General features: G+C 41.9%; 1 pseudogene; it reads left to right on the top strand.

The window, feature by feature from the left end:
* Positions 1–14,947: 14,947 nt before the first annotated feature.
* Positions 14,948–23,474, top strand: part of LOC149251756 (uncharacterized) — a 104,081-nt pseudogene continuing 95,554 nt past the window's right edge.

Genomic DNA, 23,474 nt, shown 5'->3' with positions numbered 1-23,474 from the left:
GTTGATGAATACTTGTGATACTTGGAGACATGGAAACACTTATAGAAATCAATCCGTCAGTGGAAAACCAAAATGAACATGAGAACTGACTTGCAACATACCTGGGTAAATGATCATGATGGTTGTGCAATTTCGGCTGGGAGGTCGGGAGACTGACTTCCGAGACTACACAAGCCATAGTTCGGGCTGCTCAGAGACTGACTGACTACTGGAACTATGTAATGCATAGTCCAGTCTAGCTGCTGACTGTTGGGATTGCGCATTGCTCAATTCCAGCTGGGAAGGACTGTTGGCCCAGGGACAGGTTTGCGCAATTTCTTTAGCCAAGCAGCCAATGTCCTCCAGAAATGTGCAAAATAGTTCTGGAGGCCAATGTTGGGTAGGAATGCGAAAATCTAGAGAGGAAGGTGAGCCTTCCTTCGCCAGATTGTGCAATGCATCCTTGGTGAAGGTAGAGTCCAGGCCAAGGTTGGCCCGACTAGCCGACGGGCAACTGAAAGCAAGTCGTTGAAATGCACGACAACACTAAGGGTTAGAAGAAGTGATAAACAGTGCATGCAAAACATGAATGAAAGATTCGGCAAACAAATCATCATGCATGTGGGTGAGGCAGTTCATCGGTTGGGCAAACGTCCGTGCAAAATAGTTTCATGCATGTGACAGTAGTGAGATAGCAATGAAAACTAAAACAGAGCTAGAATAAGTTATTATACATGTAAACAACAACAAGTGTTCAAATAAATCAAGAAAACAATACCCATAAAAGTGAAAACCCAAAAAGCGACAGAAATGCAACAAAGGGCATGGGAAGTGGGCTTACCCCAAAACAATTGAGATGAATGTGCCGACTGCTCCTAGATGTTATGTGGGATGTCAGATATGCAAGGTTGATGTGAGGAATGATCTCTGCAGTGTTCGGTTAATGAGTTTTAATAACATCAAGGTTATGATGCGCATGCCACAAATCTAGGGGAATCGACACTTGGAGGGAGGTATTTGAACCGCTTCTTGCATGTAACCTCCAACTGCGAAACATAGATCCTTGAGACAAGTGATGCATTTTCATGCTACATTGGGAGAATCAGACTAAGCATGCAAGTTTGTTTTACTCGGTCTTGGAGGTAACTGGTCAACTCAGCTGCACATATAAGCGACTGCTCAATTGTTGGAGAAAATGCACATTTTTTACTGTAAGATGGGCTGATTTCCTAAGGGGATTACAAAATTTTTGGGCAGAGTAGCTGACTGCTGCCCAGATTTATGAAAAACCTGGGCTAAATAACTTGTTGATGGGAAAAATTGCACAAATCCTACTGGTATGATTGGCTAGCAGGATTACGTAATCCTGGAGCCTAGTAGGTTGTCAGAGGGAATTACGCAATTCCTAGAGAGAAGGCTGGTTTCCCTCCATAAACACAAAAATTTCATTGGGAATTTGCTCAGCCCGCAGCTGGACCAAGTTTGGGTAAGCAACTTGTGAGGGGAATGGATCGACTTTGATCGATAGGCTACTTTTGTGCGAGGAAAACACTGAAGCTTGAGTACTTGATGAAGCAAGATAAAGTGTTGTGTAAGGTTGGTAGGGAGGCTCGAAAACAAGCTAAGGAAAATTTTTGGAGGGTGGTTGTAGTCACTAGAACACTTGGCGACACACTTAGAGAACTCTAGCTCTCTGAATGGACCTTGTTCGTGGAAAACAAGTCTAACACCTTCGGAAGTATTGTTTAGTTCTTAGATCATCTTGGCTTCACACTAACTTGATTGAAGGATATAGTATTTGCCGAGCCCTTGGTCAATTAACAGACATTCCAAGCCAAGGAAACATAGTTGTTTCGATTGGGGTTGAGGGGTATATAGGTGCACAAGGAGTATGGTCGTTAGAGTCTTAGTTTCATCTCTGATGTTGCTCCACTGCTAGAGCCTGGTCAGTACCCCAGCAGAGTTACTTTCATCAACTCCCTGCATAGGAAGCCTTTCTCTTCTTTCACCTTATTCATTTTTCATTTTGAATTTTTTTACTTTTCGTTTTTTTTCATTTTTCATTTTCACTGTGCATAGCACTTATTCATTTGATAGGCGGAAGAGGGATCCAGACTTATTGAGAGAAGAGGAGGTTGTCCAAACGGAGAATTAATTTATTATATCTCTGACATGCATGTTAAGGTTTTTCCCCTCACCTTACTCTAGTTGACTGAGCTGACAAGGGTTAACCCAAAAGCATTTGTCTAGAGAAGGTGCCACTAGTTAGTGCGCAAGTGTTTTGTTTTCACCAAGGTTCACTTCGAACAATACATATTTTCCTTCGACGTATCTTGGAATAAAAGTAACAAGCTCATCATATAGAGGCAAGATGACAGATAACCAAGTAGTGATAGTTGTACAAGCCCTCTTGTACTTTACCCAGTTCATTTCATGAGTCACACATGGCTTCATGCAAACTAACTTATGAACGAAAGAAATAAACAACAAAGAAAGGCAAGAGCAGAAGTAGAAGTGAAAGAAAAACAAGTAAGCAATAAGCGAGAACACAAATAAGTAAGAAAAACATGTGAGAAAACAAGCATTGAAGCAAACAATTGAAAGAAAACACTACTCCTACTCCTATACTAAAAATGCATGGGCCTGATCACGTGAAGTGATACTTCCAATGCAGCCACCGGCACATTGGTAGACCCATGTGGGTGGAGGCTTGGTCCGCGAGTAACCCAATTGTGTGGACCAACATACAAGAAAGATATGATAGTGAAGACAACCACAATTCGTGTTTCAAAGTGCCCGCGAGACATAAGTGAGTGCATGTGCATGACGTACAGTCTATGGACTTATCATGGTTCTATGTGACACTACGTGCAACTTTGAAGCAAAAGCACACTCTTCACTAAGACATGCAAGCAAACTAAAGAAACAAGGATAACTTGTTTCATGAACATGTGCTTGCAATGTAAGACACCTCCAATGCATGAGAAATGGGATTGTGTAGTTCGAGTGGAGGAAGTGTGGTCTGTGCATGAGATGGATCTTCAATATATACAAATGAGTGATGAAGAGCCTTGGGTGATTTAATAGTTTTGTGATTGAAAGTGAGACTAACCCCAAGAGAGCGAGGTCCTGGCATAACCATCAGCTCGGGCTAAAGTGCCTCGACGGTCTTGGGTGTCTCAACTTCATCATTAGGTAGATCATCATAAACTAGTGGATTTGAAAGATCGATTGCAATAGATTCGTGATCGTGATCAAAATTGGAAGCAAATGGATCACAACCACCATGAGTAGAAAAATCAATGAATTCTTCAGCATCCTCATGATCAGATGAATCAAACAGAGGGGTAGATGAAAAGCGAACGAACTCATCCTCTGTATTTCCAGAAAAGAAAGATGAAGGATCAAGTGGATCTTCAATGAATAACTTATCCTCTTTGTTTTCAAATGATGGACTAGCATCCAGTGATACCTGCAAGTGATAAAAAATGGGTGCATCTATGGAAGAAGACACACATGCAAAATCATGGATGGTAGGTTCACCGAAGAAGCTAGGAAAGAACGGAGGGGGCTCAGATGGAAGGGAGTCATCCTTTGCCGAGTGTTGATGTTCAAGCTCCCACTCATACTCTTCATGAATGACATCGCATGTTGGTTGTGCAACACCAACTCCGTTAGTGGGTTGTTCCTCATTCACAACAAGTGAAGAGTCTAGAATGGATGAACATAAGACAACATCATCTAGAGGAACACCTGAGTGTGAAGATGGAGGTCGAATAAAAGAAAGCATATGGGAACTAGAAGGACTCACAACCAACTTTGTGAGAACATTGAGTGGAGTGATGTTTGGAGGGTGTGAAGGATGAATAGGTGTGCAAACATGATCCTTAACATCACTGGGCAATGGTGGAACAATTGAATGAGAGGGAGGTGGACAGTCCATTGAGACAGTGTTTCCTCCCACATGGGATTGCACAGTTCCATCAACGAAGAAGGTTGAGTGAGGCTTGACATCAAGCTTCCTATTGGGATGGGCGGTTTTCTTAAGACAATACTCGAACCAGTCCCAGATATAAGCGAACTTCATCTGCCTCCTCGCAGCTTGAAACTATAAGTCACAGAAGCGTTGCCAAAAATCAATAACAGATTCATGTGGAGCCCTTCGTTGTTGTAACAATTTCTATTCAATATGGTCTAGATCAAAATGATGGAAAGTGTTTTCAATAATATCACATAAGTGCTCACATCAGTGCACGGTGTCAACCGGTAGGCTGAGCACCCAACGAAATCGGGATTCGCGAAGTGTGAATGAAAGCAACAGACCAGCCTATTTGTCGGTAAACTCATCTTCCTCATAAATCATAGAAAGGAAGTTATGTAAGTGCTCAAGCCAGGCCACTTTTCCTTCACCATCATATGTGTGAGTGGACAAGAGATTGAAAAGCTTCCTCGAGATGGAGACATATTCACGATTCAAAAAACACCTCTGGGGAATAAGAGTGCAGGACTCCATGAAAGATATGCAAATGTTCAAAACTCGATGAGAGGACACTGCTTGTCATCGGGCCCTCCCTCTAGCACCAGAAATGTTGATGGTGTTGGACCTGCCAACATGTCAAGCGGATCTCTCCGGTAAGAAGTCCCAATTAGACCTCAGACAGTTTGGTGTAGGAGTCCTAGCAGTGGGTCGTAAGGTAATGCCTTGACAGCGATGTCGCACAAAGGCAAGTAAGATAACTTTGTCAGTAGTAAGGGTGTGATTGATGCAGTGAGTCAAGGAATGAGTATGAGAGGTTCCAAAACTTCAAAGGGAGAGGAAGGTGAAGGTGAGTTCGAGGTTGAAAGGGATCAGTCCCAACTCGGCTAGGAACACACAACACAAAGGTCATGGACAACTTCTGGTAGAGAAGTCGACACGGATGCGAAAATCACAACATACAAGGTAACATAACATGAACAACACTTGTGGATCAGTCCGAGATGAGTGTGATGGTTGATATAAAAAGGTTTAGGAAAGGTCTGTCTGATGTTCGACAGAGCAGTCGACACGGATGGTGACAACCTTAACAACATATGAAACACATTAAAAGAAAGATTCATATAATTTCATACAAATCAGTTCATATACAAGTACGTAAGTTAAACAACATATATTATTAAGGCAACCAGAGCATTCAAACTACAATAACAACATATGCATGAAAATGTGCTAGCTTTTATTATATAAAGAAGTGTAAGTCACAATCATACAATACACCATGTAAACCTGCTAGCCCCATCAGTGGAATGTTACAACCAAATCCGCCTGCTCCTCCAAAGAGATGTGCTAGCTCTGTGCAGTGGATAAGCCAAGGCGCGCTACAATACTGTCCAAGACTTCTTCAAGATAGTCTTAGTAGAAGCTTGGCTAACCAAAATCCTATACAATGAATTATGAGGAACTATTTATAGCAAAGGGTGGGGTAACCCTTGACATTCCCCTTTGTGACAGTTCAACTACCCTCATGACTCTTCACTTACTCTGTGACTGTTACATCCAACTGTTGACACTTGACTTATACTTGACATGACTCGGCATTACAATGCACATGTACTCATGTCAGACAACATGCCTTGAGTGAGCCTTACAAGACATCACTGAAACTCGGTCTGCTATGGTGAGACCAACTCTTTGACATGCTTGTGATGGTGAGATGATGCCAAGCTTGGTCATTAGTGATGGTGTTTATGCACCTCATGGTGACATCTTGCTGAAGCGAACTCTTGCCTCCATTGTAGTCGGTGCATTGGTTCAGCCCCTTCATCCAACTCATCTGCTAACATGCACATGGTATTCTTAGGTGTTGCTGAACAGGAAACACAATGATGAATAGTGTTAGTGCTAATCTTCAAGTGTGTGCTAGTGGTCATGCGCATCAACTTGCCAAAGTACATGTTCATCTCTAGGTGGACTTGATTCTTGTCTTCATCTTGGTGAGTGTGTTGAATGGGTTGGATTACATGCATGCATACAATGACATGCATGCTGCTGAATCCCTTGCATTTGATCACCAACACTGCTCACCATGTCTGCTCTATGTTAGCTGCTGGGATGGATCATTAACTCGCACTGGCGCAGTTTCATCTGCGAGTGCATGTTGTTCCCACTTCTGTTCTTGTTCCTGATGCAACTCATTGGACTGTTTGTGCAGCTTTATGTTCTTCCTGAGTTGCTGCTTCAGCACATGAAACTCCTTCTTTTTTCCATCTTCTACCTTCACATGATTTTCATGTCGCATTGTGACTTCATAGCCTGACTCTCCAAAGTTGCTTTCATTATTAGTGGATCTACTTGATCTTTCAAATTTTCTCCACCTCTATGTTGTCAACAACCTTTCTCTTGGATTCATTACGTTTGCTATGTTTCCTTCAACTATTTTTCATGATGTTGCTTGCTATGATGTTGCTGCTTGATGTCCTTGTCCATAAAAAACTTGATGTCTTCAAGAGTAGTTAAGTCCATGGACACTTGATCGACTGCATCCCCAAGCATGTTATGAAAAATGTCTTTATCTATGCTCTCTTGGAAACCATTGTACCTGTACTTCTATGAGGAAGATGAACAACTGGGACACCTAGAGACATGGAAACACTCATAGCAAGAAATCCATCAGTCGAAAACCAAAATGAACATGAGAACTGACTTGCAACATACCTGGGTAAATGATCATGAAGGTTTCAAAATTTCGACAAGGTGGTCGGGAGACCGACTACCAAAATTGCACAAGGCATAGTCCAAGCTACTAAGAGACTGACTGACTACTAGAACTACACAATACATAGTCTAGTCTAGCTATTGACTGCTGGTATTTCTCATTGCGCAGTTCTAGCTGGGAAGGATTGCTGGCCCAGGGATAGGTTTCCACAATTTCTTGAGGCAAGTAAGCACTGTCCTCCAGAAATGTGCAAAAAAGTCTTGGAGGCCAGTGTTGGGCAGGAATGAGCAAATTTGGAGAGGAAGGTGAGCCTTTCTTCCCCATATTGGGCAATGCAGCCTTGGTGAAGGTAGAGTCTGGGCCAAGGTTTCTCCGACTTGCCGATGGGGAACTGAAAGCAAGTAAGTCGATGAAATGCATGGCGACACTAAGTGATAGCAGAAGTGATAAAAAACGCATGCAAAACATGAATGAAAGATTCAGAAAAAAGATCAACATTCATGTGGGTGAGGCAGTTCATCAGTTGGGTGAACGTCATGAAAAATAGTTTCATGGATGCGGTAGTAGTGAGATAGCAACAAAAACTGAAACATAGCTAGAATAAGCAGGCTTACCTCAAAATAGTTGAGTTGAATGTGCCGACTTCTCCTAGATGTGATGTGGGATTTCAGAGCTGCAAGGTTGATGTGTGGAATGAGCTCTACAGCATTCGGTTGATGAGTTTTGATAACTTTGAGGTTGTGATGCGCATGCCATGAATCTAGGGGAAGCGAAACTTGGTGGGAGGTTTCTGTACAGCTTCTTGCATGTAACGTCCAACTGCTAAACATAGATTCCTGAGACAAGGGATGCCTTTGCATGCTGCCTTGGAAGAAGAAACCTATGCATGCAAGTTTGTTTTGCTTGATCCCAGAGGGAACTGGTCAACTCAGCTGCACATGCAAGTGACTGTTCGACTACTGGAGAAAAATGCGCATTTCTGATTGTAAGATGGGTTGACTGCCCAAGGGTGTTGGGTAGCGGAGGTCCCCCGTAACGATTTTGGGATAGAAAGCCAAGAAATTAGGATTAAATTATTGTAAAAGCTCTGAAGTATGCGGAGCGTGAAATGTAAAAGGTCGAGTCAAAGGGTTCTCCGCCTAAGAAATAATGTAAAATAATAGGAAGTAAGTCGGTCCGCGGACCATAGATAGGTATAAATAGAGCGCGGCTCTATGAGGGAAAGGCAGTTATCTTTTTTGGGTATGATTTTGGAATTTGATATGTAATGGGTGATTGAGGGAAGCAGTTTGAAAGCGTCTGTAATTCTGAGTCGAGGATTTGGGTAGAGGAAAGAGGCTCTGTAGCTGTGTGTGTAGAGGCCTGAAAGAGTCTGTAGCTATGTGTGCGGACCCCTGTAGCTGAGTGCGCAGGGTAGATCTGGATGTAGTGGTGGTAAATTGGAAATAAAGATAAGTTTCTTCTGATTTTATGTGGCAAATTTGAATTATCGTGAATTTGCTTTTGTATGGCTAATACAACTGTTTTGATTTATGCGCATTACCGAATACTTGTGAATCTGGGTTTGATCTTAACCTGTGAACTAGATAACTATGATAAATGTTTTCTTAAAGAACTCTCTAAGTAGGTCTGGGTTCTAATGCTTCATCAAATAAATTAGATTTGTAATCAGCGCGGTAAGAGAAAGCTAAGGTTATCTGGATCTGCACGAATCTAGTGCAGCGCGAGGCTGCAGGATGACGCGCGCACCTCTTAGACCACATCTAGACATCCCAAGGGTGTGGAAACCTAGTTCTAGCACCCTCCCCTGCTACCTTGGGTGAGACCTTAGTTTGCGCTTCACGGGCTGTTTCTGAAAGGGCCAGTAGTTGCGGGATTTGCTTGGTTAAATAATTCTTCCAAACCTGGGTCAGGCCCATATAAGCCAACAAATGGTTCTGTTGCTGGGACTGGGATCTGCCTAAGGGGTGTCTAGTGTCGAATGCGGAGAGAAAAACATTGAAGGATCAAAGGGATCAGGGACGGTACTAAATCAAGGGTAACTATGGAAAGCGCGATTCAACTGCCGGTATTCAAAGGAGCAGGAGGCGAAGACCCGGAGCAATTCTAGTTTGTGCTAACATCAGTATGGAATGCGCAGCAAATCACGGATGATAATATCAGGAAAGCTACCTTAGTTAGCGCACTGCAGGACCGAGCGCTGACATGGTACATGAAGTATTCAAGCAGTAACCCAATAGTGGGGGTAGTGGAAATCTAGACCGAATTAAAAAAGGAATTTAGCCAGCCGAAGTCAGGAAAACAGTCAGTCGTAGGGTTCAAAGAGATTGTAATGATGCTGGGTGAAACTCCGTGGGATTTGGATCAGAGGTTGAAAAGCGCTATCCGCGAGGCCAACATGACACTGACAGATGAGCAACACTGCGCTTGGTTCATCACATCATTAATGCCATATCTGAAGTCGGCTCTGTTACAACAAAATATCTCAACCCAAGCTGAAGCGCTGGAGGCAGCAATGTGGCTGCACGAAACCCCAATACCAGACCCAGGGTTGGGACTTTACAAAATTCAAGTGCAGGTCCAAAATTTATGCTTGGAAATGTAGAAGTCAAAACAAGAACAGACACCGCGCTTAGAAGTCTGCGAGGAAGTATGTTGTGTAAGGTGTAAGAGCTAGGGACACGATAAAGATCACTGTCCGGTCTTGATGAATTTTGTGGTAACAGGGGGACCAACACCATTGCGACCAGAGGCACAGGCAGGGCCGAGCACAACCACCCCACTCTGGTGCACAATCTGTCAGGTGGGAGGAAAGCACAACACTGATAATTTTCATCTATTACCAAAATACAACCAGACCTCCAACAACTCTTTTGCAACTTTTGTAGATTAGTGGGCCATGAAGAAAGGGATTGTCGTAGCTATCAAATGTTGATGGATCAATCATCTGCCTATAGAATGCAGACGGAGGTGTGAAGTCAGGATCCAGCCGCGACAATTACGTGTTGTGGGTTCCAAGGGTGCGGTCGAGGACAGGGTGGAATGGGACCAAGAAGGGGTCGTGGGCAGCTAATCTGTTACAACTAAGGAGACATATCTGGAAGCTTGGGAGAGCTTCGTGGAAGTCTCTACTCCAGGTAGTAAGGATCAACCTGAACGGGTCAGGGATCCCTCGATGATAACTACCCTTTTAGAGACATGTATAAAGTTTCTTCGCGTCAACAGGGCAATTAGCGGCTTACAAGAACTGATAAATAGATGTGTAGGATGGAGTGAGCCTTGCATAGTTTGAAAGCTGGGAAGACATGCATCACGAACCGGGAGGGAAATGTGACTAATTGCGGAGATTGGTGATTATGATATGGATTAGGTCATTCTGGATCTAGGCTCAGATTCCAACGCACTGCCTAAACAAACTTGGGAGCGCATGGGTAAGCCTACACTACAATGGTCCCCCATCCAACTATAGATGGCAAATCAGCAAAAGGTGCTACCTATGGGAAGGCTGCAAGGAGTTATGGTAGACCTTGATGGCACAAGTACTCAGACGGACTTTGAAGTTATTGAGCTCATGGATGAAAGTACGCCCTATCTGACATTGTTAGGAATAGACTGGGCCACCGACATGAACGGGGTTATTAACCTAAAGAAGCGGACAATGGTATTTGAAACAAAGTCACTCCGCGTAGTCATTCCGTTAGATCCGACTGAAGGACCGTGCTATTTGGAACCTGTGCGCAACAATGAAAGCAATGATGACGCAGATTGTAGCTACAGAATGACTGCACAAAGGTGAGCATGGGTCAATGCAATGGAGGACAGTAGAACCCCACAAGGCTATGAAGTATCCTGCACTTTTGATTTAGATGAGGAAGACGAGCAGTGGCGCACTAGGTTGAGCAGAGTAACCACACCGCATTGAAACATGATGATGGAATCTATGTATTGTGTAAGAGCCCAGGATCGAGAATTGTCGACATATGATGGGATGACAATGATAGATGAATTCTTGACCAAGTTTGAAATCACAGTACCAGAGCACCAACGGTTTGATACAATGAGGTGGGCGTTGCGTGCAACTCCTACACGATGGTTGGGAACACATGAAGGGACTTTCGAGGATTGGTGCGCCTATAGGCATATGATGAAGATCAGGTTTGGGAAGCCGAAAGTATGCATAATGTAGAAATACAATGGACGTGATGACCCGCACATGCACCTTACTAGATGGACCAAATCCTATGGAGAGGAACCTCAACCAAAATGGGTGCACTTATTCTATCACACCCTGGATGTCATTCCCAGAAATTGGTATACTGAAGTAGAGCTCCGGCATAACACAAGAGAGTGGGATATCTTGCGCGAAGGGTTCTTAGTGACATTCCTCTTTGAATATCAATGGATGGACCCTATAGATGAAGCACTCTAGTTGGTAAAGGCCGCCATTTTCAAGACTCCATTAGAACCAGAAGAACCTGTGCAGCCCGACTGGTCGCGCCGGCTGAGCTAGGCCCTTGCATGCTATAATGTACATGTAGAAGATGATGAGGATGATCCATGAAACGTCAATATTCCAGAATCAGAGGGAAGCCGAGAGGTGCACGGACCCAAAATCGAAGATCCTGATATTATGGCACTGTTAAAAACAAAACAAGTCAATATAGGAACCGAAGAAGAGCTGAAGTATGCAACGCTTGGGGACTATTGGGACGACACTACAGTAGAAAAGGTCGTTGAATTTCTTTGCAAATTGGAAAAATTGCTCAAGAAGGAAGCTACTTATTGCTGGAATGAGGAATGCAACAAAAGCCTGGAGATGCTTAAGGAGAAGATGGCTTTAGCCCCTATATTGGTCTTTCTGAAATAGGACATCGAGTTTCATGTGCATGTTGACGTGTCATGTATTGCGTTGGGGGCAGTACTTAATCAACTAGGAGCAGAGGGACTGGACCATCCGATTGCGTTCACAAGTCACGAATTGTCAAAAGCTAATATGAATTACTCCACCACTGAGCGTGAGGGATTAGCAATGGTATACACACTTCAAAAATTCCGCCACTATTTGCTCAGAGGCCACTTTAAGATGTATACCGATCACTCGACATTAAAATACCTAGTGAACAAGCCTGTGTTGGGGGGGAGCATTTGTCAATGGTTGTTGTTATTTCAAGAATATGACTTTGAGGTCATCGTAATGTCAAGACGCTTCAATGCAAGCCCAGATCACCTGTCCTGACTTGAGACTGGAGAGGAACCCACAAATCTAGAGGACGGACTCCCGGATGCACAAATATATGCGATACATATCGCAGATGGACATTTTGAGGATATAATCCATTTCTTAACTACAAGAACTGCGCCACAGGGATATTCTGTTCAACAAAAGAAAGAACTAGTAATACGCACCGCAGACTTCACCATGATTGCATGACATCTCTACAATATGGGCAATAATGAAATATTACATACGTATGTCCCAGAGTTCAAGCGAGGACAGATTCTGGTAGAAGCACATGTAGGGGTTGCTGGCAGACATTATGTGGGTTGCACCATAGCCCAGAATATTCTTCATAATTATGGTGGCCCACTTTGCATCAAGATTCGAAAGCTCATTGCTGGGCCTGCGACGTATGTCAACAGATGGGAAAACCATCACGGAGGGATGAAATGCTGCTCCAGCCATAGATGACACTACAGCCATTCGAGAAGTGGGCAATTGACTTCATGGGACCTATCGAACCACGAGGGAAGACGGGTGTGTGCTATATCATCACCGTGACCAAATATTTGACCCGATGGGCGGAGGCACAGCTGGTTAAGGATTGTACAGTTGTGATAGCTACAAAGTTTTTGTTTGAAAACATACTCACAAGGTTTGGATGTCCTAAAATTCTCATGAGCAATCGGGAAATGCATTTCCTGAATGAAACAATTAGCGCACTCATAGAGGAATTCCAGATCTATCACCAACAGAGTATGCCATACCACCCACAAGCAAATGGGACCATGGAAGCATTCAACAAAATCTTGGAGACCACATTGACCAAGGTTTATAATGCGTAGCGCAATGACTAGGACTTGCGCATCTCTGTTGTGCTATGGGCATACCGAATGACGTGCAAGAAGCTGACGGGCCAGACACCATTTCGGTTATTCTATGGGAAAGAGGCCGTTATGCTTATGGAATATATTGTGCCTAGTCTACGGATCGTGACAATCATAGGAATGGTAGACCGCGGGGCTTTGGAGGAAAGGCTCGTGCAGTTAGAGGAACTAGAAGAGGAACGGTTTTTGGATGGGTTCCATCAACAAGTACAAAAACAATGCGAGAAAGCATGGCATGATCGCCATATCAAAGTGCGCACTTTCAAGGAGAATGATTTAGTGCTGTTATACGATAGTAAATTTGAAAAATTCCCTGGCAAACTCCGAATGCATTGGTTGGGACCTTATGTGGTCAAGGAAGTTACTAATGGGGGTGCAGTTCAGCTGGCTAAACTTAATGGAGACCCCTTCCCGGGCCGAGTGAATGGCAGTTTCCTGAAGCTCTATGGGGGCGGGTTGACCACCTGACTAACTGTTCGGGGGATAGTCTCACTACTCCAGCCAGTTGAAAGAGCGCGGGATGGTAAAGTAGTCTGGAGGAAGATGGCGCGAGTACCAGGCTATGCGTCGAGCTCTATTATAGACATTTTTGGGCACTGCAACCCCAATCATAAATGTCCATAAACCAAGGGCTCCTAAGTCCCTAAAGGTGTTGTTCCAACCCCTAAAAGAACAAGGTCAACTGATTACAACATCTCCTAGAAGTTCTCCATGAAAAACTACTCAGAACTGGTCAAAACTGGACCATTTCACCTGCTCCATGGTCAAAGTGCGTTGCATCCCACCTGCCTACACACAGTAGGTGTGATGCATGTTGAAAAGCCCTTCTATGGGGTGCGATGGGCGAGAGTGGACAAATGGCAGGGTCGAGCTGCAAGGTGGAGGAGCATGGAATCTTTCAAAAACTTCTCCTGTGACACTTGCCTCTATGCATTTGCCCAGGGATGAGTAAGAGATCATTAGTCTCCAAGTGGAATCAAGAACTATCAGAGAGAGGACACTAATCAAATCTCAAAAGTTTACTCATCTCCCTTGCAAACATCTATATATGGATCCCTCATCCCAGAGATCCAGAGGCTGGAATTTTATATCTTGTAAGGAAGTGTTGTTGGTTTCTTGGTGCAACATCATAGTGTTGGGTGATCTAAGCTTTTCATGAGGCGAAGAAGGGCTTTCTTGCTGAGAGGATGATGTTGGGTCAGAACAATTGGTTGTAATCCTCTTTTGCTCTTTCTTGATTATCAATAAAGCTATTCAAGTTTTCCTCCACATTCTTGTATGATTGATGTTATATGCATTTGTGTGGTCAATATATATCTAGTCCTATATTGTTTATGATAATAGATCTATGTTCTTGGATAGTGTTATGCTGCTTTGATTCTACAGGTGCTCTTTGAAGTTGAGTAGACAAGGAAGCGAGTAGCAAGGATCTATCAGAAGGGAGAGGAATCGAGCAAGGAACCAAGCGCAAGACAGAGGTTGGTCTCCTTATTCCCCTCTTATCTATTTCTCATAAAGGAAAACGAAAGTAGTTTTTAGTTTGTTTGTTTCTAAGGTAGCTACCAGCCTTAGTGGGACTATCAGCTCTGCATAGACACTAGTTTTCTCGATAACAAGCTCGATCATCGATGAGTTCGCGGTTGCGTGATCAGAAGTGCGCTACTACGTGGCTATGAAGAAAGGTGACTATTTCTGTCACTATTCACGACATGATGTATACATTATGGAAAAAAGGAGAGGGTGGTGGGTAATTAAAAATGAAAGTACGAGTCAGATATGGCACGAGCTGCCACAAATTTTACACGAAGGCGCTAGAACAGGTGGGAATCAGTAAATTTGAAATTTGCATGACTTATAAATCATTGAGGGGCATCCACCGGGTGGCATACACTTCTGGAAAACATATACTGGGTATCGATATGGAGCTATTCATTCTCTTCGCACAAGGAGTAAGCTCGAGGGTGGTGATATGGCTGTTGAAGAAGCAGGACTCTCTAAGGAGTATGGTGTTGACAGCTGTGAGCATCCCACAGACTACAGCATCAACAGTAGGGGATGTACGAGAAAATGGGAGACACAAAGCAGAATTGGTCTGGATGCCATCGCCTTGCCCAGGGGCAGGCCGACGAACTACAACGGAAAAGCGAAAGGATTGACAGACGGAGACAATGAGCAGATATGCAGATAATAAGTTGACTCTGTTGTCTCTTCAAAATTGGGATCTTGTGGACAGCAGCAAGGGTCTTGTAAAATTGCAACACAAGTTGCAGCAGACAGTGCGAAGAGAAGATTCGAAGGTCGAAAGTGGCTGTGGTGGTACCAGGGGGTCCCGTCTATGGCTTCCCCGCTCATGGTAAAATCCTATGAGGGCGTGTTGTTGGGTCCCTATAATACTAGTGATTACCCCATTACTATTGTAGTTATACCCCTTATTTATATTGTTGTGCCCCTATTACCCCCATATTGTTATTTTTGTGCCCCATAGAATCCCTCTATTGTTATTTTTGTGGCTTTATATTATTATTGTTAGGTCGGCTGGATTATATTGTGACTCCTTAGACTCCTATATATAGAAAGGAGGTTTTGTCATTTGTATCATCGAATAATTGTTCATTTATGTGATGTAAAGGAGGTTTCCCCCTCGAAGAGGCTGAATTCTAAGGCGTTGATCTATCTTTTCTATCTTTTCTTGAGCTGGTTTCATAACATTTGGTATCAGAGCTTTGGATTCTAGGGTTTCGCTGCTCCAAACAGGTCATCGTGGCATTTTCGCTATAACTTTTTTTCTGTGATGTTTCAGAAGTCGCAAAAAAAACCCATTTGATAAGAAATCGCGCTGAAGCTTGGGTCCAAATTTCAGAGCTTTTCGCGTGATATTTGCGGAGATATGATCTGAGGAAGTTGGTCTTTTTGCAGACTCCTGAATTACATTCAAAACAGGTGACCTGGGAAAAATCGTCATAACTTTCTCTCTGGGGATCAGATTGAAATTTTGTAAGAAGGTATAGAAATAGGACGGACTTTAGTTTCTTGTGTGTGTGTTTTAGATTCAGAGGTTGAAATTGTGACTCGTGGCACGTCATACAAGTTTGCTCTACTGAACCAGTCTAAAAGCAAGTCAGTGTGAGAGATTTCACATAACTCTTCCTTGGAGAATCCAATTTGGCTCAGACTTGTGGCATTGGAAAGAGGACACATAAGGCTACTACAGGTAACAATTTCAAAACTGGATGATCTAAAATTATAGAGATACATCATATTCAATATCAGGCTTCTATAAAGTGAAAAAAGGTGTGTAGTTTTTTTTTAAATTTTTGTGTAAGCTTGATTTAACAGAATTCAAAGGGCATAGTAAAACATTATTATCAGTAACTGATGCCCTGAGGAAAGAAAATGCAAACACCTAGTAAGGAACCTGAAAGCTCTAGCATGACTCATGAAGAAGAGGAAGAAATGCTACATGATATATCAAAATTACAAGAACAAGTGCAACAAATGTCACGCTCACAAAAGCTAACAGAAGCTAAGATAAGTGGCATGGAATCTAAGATAAAGGGCATGGAAGCTAAGATGGATGATTCGAAGATAGATTTGAAGAGAGACATGGCAGATTTGAAGATAGATTTGAAGACAGACATGGAAGAATTGAAGAAGTTGCTACAAGAAAGGGTCACTAATGGTGAAAAGGTAGTAAAGGAAACTCATGATGAGAACAAAAGAAATGTTAATCATGATTCCATAGACGCTAATGTTGGATCGAAGAATCACCATATTCCAAAAATCGATATGAGGAAGTTTGATGGCAAGGATCCTGCCACATGGATATTACAGATGGAGCAATTCTTCGATCTCAATAATGTGCAAAACGCACAAAAGGTACGTATGGCAACTGTATATTTGGAACCAAATCAGTTTGTATGGTATCAATGGCTTTGCTCTCGTAAACAATTTATCACTTGGGCAATTTTTACGGAAGAATTGATAGCACATTATGAAGATACAAAAAGCAACACTTTTTTTAGCCAATTGATAAGTCTCAAACAAAAGGGTTCAGTAATGGAGCACATTGAGGAGTTCCAAAAATTGAACATAAGGGTAAAAGATATTCCAGAGGAGCATAGGATTGATGTGTTCATAGGGTCTTTAAAGGATAATATCCAACATGATGTTTGCCTTTGGGAACCTGATTCATTAGAGAAGGCATTCAGGTTAGCAAGAAAAATGGAAAGCAAAATTATGGCAACCAGGAAGCATACCACTCACAACTATAAAGACGGAAGTGTTGTTGCCCCTAGTCTTCCACAACCTATAAGGTTGACACCACAACAATTGGAAGAAAAAAGAGCAAAAGGGCTTTGTTACAGTTGTGATAGCGAATACACTAAAGGTCATAAGTGTGCTGAGAAGAAATTATTCTACATAGATTGTGAAGAGGAAGAAGAAAAGGAGCAAGAAAGGTCAAAAGAAGAAGATATACTCCAGGAACAAAGCCTAGATGAAGAAAATAAATCCACCCATATCTTGTAATGCATTGGCGGGAATTACCACTCCTCAAACCATCAAGATAGAAGGACAAATCAAGAAGAAAAAGGTAATAGTGTTGATTGATTCAGGAAGCACCCACAATTTTATTCATTGTAGGGTAGCAAAAGAATTGAATTGCTTCCTATATCCAGCACCAGAGTGTCAAGTGATGATTGCAAATGGAGGAACAATAAATTGCTCTGGAAAGTGCCATAATATCAAGCTATCCATGGGAGAATATGTATTGACTAGCCCAATGCTTTCCATTCCAATGGGAGGTGCGGATGTTGTACTAGGAGTCCAATGGCTACAATCCTTGGGTACAATAGCTTTTAATTTTCAAGAACTTTTCATCAAATTTTCTATGGAAGGAAAGGAAGTTGAATTAAGGGGTATTGCAGGGAAACCAAGAAAGATAATCAGCTCTCATGGTATGACAAAGCTTCTAAAAAAGGAGCAAAGAGGTGTAATTGCACAATTATGCTCGCTAGATGTTTCCACATTGGAATCATCTATTTCTCCAGATCTCCAAAAAGTCCTGGACAATCATTCCAAGGTATTTGAGACTCCCAAGGGTCTCCCACCTATGCGTGATCATGATCATGCTATTCATCTGATTCCAGGAAGTGTTCCTCCAAACATCAGGCCGTACAGATATCCCTATGTCCAAAAAAGTGAAATTGAACGTATGGTTGCAGAAATGCTAGAGGCTGGTATAATTCAACCGAGTCAAAGTTCTTTCTCAGCTCCAGTAGTATTGGTGCACAAGAAGGATGGATCATGGCGCATGTGTCCGGATTATAGGGAGCTCAACAAGCTCACTATTAAAGATAAGTTCCCCATTCCTGTTATTGATGAATTACTGGATGAATTGCATGGATCAATTTACTTCACCAAGTTGGATCTTCGTTCGGGATATCATCAAATCAGAATGAAGATTGAAGACATTCCGAAAACGGCATTTAGAACTCATGAGGGTCATTATGAATTTTTGGTCATGCCTTTTGGCCTTACCAATGCACCTTCAACATTTCAAGGTTTGATGAATTCAATTTTCAAACCATTCCTTAGAAAATTTGTGTTAGTATTTTTTGATGATATACTAATCTACAGCAAGTCTTGGAAGGATCATGTTGAACATGTTGACAGGGTGCTACAACTATTGGAGGAGAAACAATTATATGCAAAAAGATCCAAATGTTTCTTTGGAGTCCAGGAGGTGGAATATTTGGGTCATATTGTATCTCATGAAGGAGTTAAGGTAGACCCTAGCAAAATTAAAGCCATTAAGGAATGGAAAATCCCCACATCCATAAAGCATCTGCGAGGATTTCTTGGGTTGACAGGGTATTATCGCAAGTTTTTTAAGAATTATGGGAGAATAGCAGCACCTCTAACAACATTATTGAAGAAAGATTCATTTTCATGGACTCCGGAAGCAACAAAGGCCTTTGAACATCTTAAAGAGGCAATGTGCCAAGCACCAGTCTTAGCTACACCGGACTTCACAAAAACCTTTATTGTGGAATGTGATGCTTCAGGAAATGGAATTGGTGCTGTTCTAATGCAAGATGAAAGACCCATTGCTTTTGAAAGTCGTCCAATCAAGGGAAAGTTTTTAAGCAAAGCTATTTATGAGAAGGAAATGTTGGCAATACTCCATGCACTTAAGAAATGGCGACCCTACCTAATGGGAAGACACTTCAAGGTAAAAACGGATCATGATAGCCTTAAATACTTTTTAGAACAAAGATTATCCTCTGAAGAGCAACAAAAGTGGGTCACAAAGATGTTGGGTTATGACTTTGAAATCATCTACAAAAAAGGGAAGCAAAATGTGGTGGCAGATGCACTCTCAAGAAAGGATGAGGATGTGGAAGCATTGTTGTGTGCCATTTCTATTATCCAACCAGATTGGATAAACGAAGCAAGGGAGGAATGGAAGAATGACGAAGAAGTGTGGGCACTTATTCGAAAGCTACAACAAGATTCCAGTACTTCTGATACATTTAGCTGGCAAAATGATTCGTTATGGTACAAAGATCGCTTATACCTCTGTAAGAATTCCCAGCTAAAACAAAAGATTCTTATGGAATTGCACACTTCTCCCTTAGGAGGGCACTCAGGATTTTTAAAAACTTACCACAAGGTTAAGAAGGAATTTTTTTGGGATGGCCTTAAATCAGATATTCAAAAGTTTGTGGCGGAATGTTTGGTTTGCCAACAAAATAAAGTTGAAACAATTAAGACACCGGCTCTATTACAACCTTTATCCATTCCAAGCCAACGTTGGGAGGAGGTTTCAATGGATTTTATCACAGGTTTACCCAAGTCTGAGGGAAAGAGTGTCATCATGGTGGTAGTTGACAGACTTACCAAGTATGCACACTTTTGTGCATTATCACATCCATTTAAAGCCAGTACAATTTCTACTGCATTTATGGAAACAGTTCAAAAGCTACATGGAAACCCAAAGATTATTGTAAGTGACAGAGATCCCATTTTCACTGGAAATTTTTGGACAAAATTATTTTCTTGTCTTGGTACTCAGTTAGCTCATAGCTCATCTTATCATCCTCAATCTGATGGGCAAACTGAGATAGTAAACAAATGTTTGGAAGGATATCTTCGTTGCTTTGTATCTGATAAACAGACACAATGGGTCAAATGGTTGCCTCTGGCTGAATGGTGGTATAACACTTCCTTCCATACAGCAACAAAAATGACCCCATTTATGGCACTTTATGGGTATCAACCACCATCCATCACATCATATTTAAGAGAAAATTCTAAGGTTCAGGCAGTGGAACATCACATCGAACATCAACAACAAGTCCTCCAACTCTTAAAGGATAACCTCGTGTTGGCACAAAATAGAATGAAACAACAGGCAGATCAACATCGCAGTGAAAGAAGTTTTTATGTAGGTGATTGGGTATTCCTACGGCTACAACCATATAAGCAAATGTCCCTAAAGCAAGCTAAGAAGGATAATAAATTATCACCAAAGTATTATGGTCCGTACAAGGTGTTGCAAAAGATTGGTACTATGGCATACAAATTGGAGCTTCCTGCAGCTTCTCGATTGCACCCAGTTTTCCATGTTTCATGTTTAAAGAAGGTTATAGGTGACAAGCTCCCAATTCAAACAATATTTCCAGAACTTGACGAGGAAGGAAAAATTATATTGGAACCGGAAGCAGTCACAGAAACAAGAACTCGACAGCTACGAAATCAATCAATTTCAGAGTATCTTATCAAGTGGAAGAACTTATCCGCTGAAGATTCCACATGGGAGGATGAGAATTTTATGCAGAAGTATCCAGAACTACTCAAGCGTTGAGGACAACACTTTTTTGAAGGAGAGGGACATGTTGGGTCCCTATAATACTAGTGATTACCCCATTACTATTGTAGTTATACCCCTTATTTATATTGTTGTGCCCCTATTACCCCCATATTGTTATTTCTGTGCCCCATAGAATCCCTCTATTGTTATTTTTGTGGCTTTATATTATTATTGTTAGGTCGGATGGATTATATTGTGACTCCTTAGACTCCTATATATAGAAAGGAGGTTTTTTCATTTGTATCATCGAATAATTGTTCATTTATGTAATGTAAAGGAGGTTGCCCCCTCGAAGAGGCTGAATTCTAAGGCGTTGATCTATCTTTTCTTGCGCTGGTTTCATAACACGTGTTCTGTGTTAACCAAGCAGAGCATAATGAGAATTATCGGTTGCTAGAAGTGGGAGAAACAACGAAGTCGGAGCCGGACGAAGCGTTGCAGGAGACAACAAAGGAGTAGCAGGATGACGAGTGTCACTCAAAGGGAGGTGAGCCGCGAAGCCAAGGCAAAGCATCTCGCCATGCTGGCGAGTGACTTGGGACAAGTCACGATGATTGTGTTGGTGGGCTGTTGGGTAGTGGAGGTCCCACGTAACGTTTTTGGGACAGAAAGCCTTGAAATTAGGATTAAATTATTGTAAAAACTCCAAAGTATGCAGAGCGCGATACGTAAAATGTCGAGTCAAAGGGTTTTTCACCTAAGAAATAATGTAAAATAATAAGGAGTAAGTCATTTCGCGGACCATAGATAGGTATAAATAGAGCGCGGCTCTATGAGGGAAAGGCAGTTCTCTTTTTTGGGTATGATTTTGGAATCTGACATGTAATGGGTGATTGAGGGAAGCAGTCTGAAAGCGTCTGTAAGTCCGAGTCGAGGGTTTGGGTAGAGGAAAGAGGCTCTGTAGCTGTGTGTGCAGAGGCCTGAAAGAGTCTGCAGTTGTGTGCGCGGACCCCTGCAGCTGAGTGCGCAGGGCAGATCTGGATGTAGTGGTGGTAAATTGGAAATAAAGATAAGTTTCTTCTGAATTTCTGTGGCAAATTTGAATTATCGCAAATCTGCTTTTGTATGGTTAATACAACTATTTTGATTTATGCGCATTACCAAATACTTGTGAATCTGGGTTTGATCTTAACCTGCGAACTAGATAACTGTGATAAATGTTTTCTTAAAGACCTCTCTAAGTAGATCTGGGTTATAATACTTAATCAAATAAATTAGATCTGTAATCAGCGCGGTAAGAGAAAGCTAAGGTTATCTGGATCTGCGTGGATCTAGCATAGCGTGAGGCTGCAGGATGGTGCGCGAACCTCTCAGACCACATCTAGACATCCCAAGGGTGCAGAAACCTGGTTCCAGCACCCTCCCTTGCTACCTCGGGTGAGACCTCAGTCCGAGCTTTGCATGCTATTGCCGAAAGGGCCGATAGCTGTGAGATTTTTTTGGTTAAATAATTCTTCCGAACCTGCGTCAGGCCCATATAAGCCAACAAAGGGGATTATGCATTTTCTGGGCAGAGCAGCTAATTGTTGCCTAGATTTGTGAAAATATTGGGCTGAACAACTTGTTCATGGGAAAATTTGCGCAAATCCTATTGGGAGGGTTGGCTGGCAGGATTGCACAATCCTAGAGCCCAACAGCTTATCAGAGGGAAATGCGCAATTCCTAGAGGGAAGGCTGGTTTCCTTCCAGAAATGTGCAAATTTCACTGGGAAGCTGCTCAGCCTGAAGCTGGACCAAGTTAGGGTAAGAAGCCTGTGAGGGGAATGGATCGACTATGATCGACAGGCTGCCTTTGTGTGAGGAAAACACTGAAGCTTGAGTACTTGAAAAAGTAAGAAAAGGTGTCGTGTAAGGTTGGTAGGGGAGTAGGGAAAATTTTAAGAAGCACCCAAAATTTATATGTATAATAAATGGGCGAATCCCCATGATACATAGGAAAAATGGGAGGTGATTTTATCGATAATATAATATTTATATATAATTTTTTTGACGAATCTCTCACCAGATTATATCATCTTGTAAAGTCATGATGAATCTTTCACTGAATTATAAAATCTTGTAAGATCTTTGCAAATCTTTCACTGAATAATAAAACATTGTGAAGTCTTGGTGAATGTTTTGTTAAAGTATGAAACCATATATGATAATAGGAAAACATATTCATTAAACTATAATATACTAACAGACATGTTTGGAAAAAAGAAACATAACTTTCTCTTCCTACAAACAATGTTGCAAGTTTCAGTGGTCGTGTTTGTCAAGATTCTTACTGTACACTCTTTCATATCCTTCTATTAGTTTTGATAATATTCCACAACAAAGTTCTTGTAGGTGTTGATCTTGACCACCAATTTTGTCAAGGTAGGAGAGATTACTATTTTCTCTACCAATTTTGTCAAGCTATCAAATTTCATTCTCATTCCATAGACGCGAGATAAAAAAAATGCATCAAGTTTGTTTACCCCAACATGCCAACAAGCCCCAACTATATAATATAAGAAAGTAGTAGGTATCCAAAGGCATGAAGGGGATTTAATGGAAAGAAGTGACTATTGTCAAAAGCCTTCCAATAAATATATAAATATATAAATGTAGATTTATTATTAATTAATTGCAAATATTCAATTAAATAATAAAATTTAATTACGTATCTCCCAGTCTAAATTGTTTATTAGCATAATTCACTGCTTTCATCTGTCTTGCATTTTTTAACAACGTTCTAACATGTGGATTAATTTCCTTTTTGGTGCACAATCTCCACCTTTTAGGACAATATGGTGCAGTGGCCCAACCCCTATAGATCATTACAGAGAAGATGAAAG

Source organism: Pinus tabuliformis, chromosome 7 (assembly GCF_031772625.1).
Source record: "Pinus tabuliformis cultivar Carrire ecotype Pingquan chromosome 7, CPIR1, whole genome shotgun sequence".
Taxonomy (NCBI): Eukaryota; Viridiplantae; Streptophyta; class Pinopsida; order Pinales; family Pinaceae; genus Pinus; species Pinus tabuliformis.
Note: the sequence above shows the minus strand (reverse complement) of the source record. Positions and strands in the feature narration are given on the sequence as shown.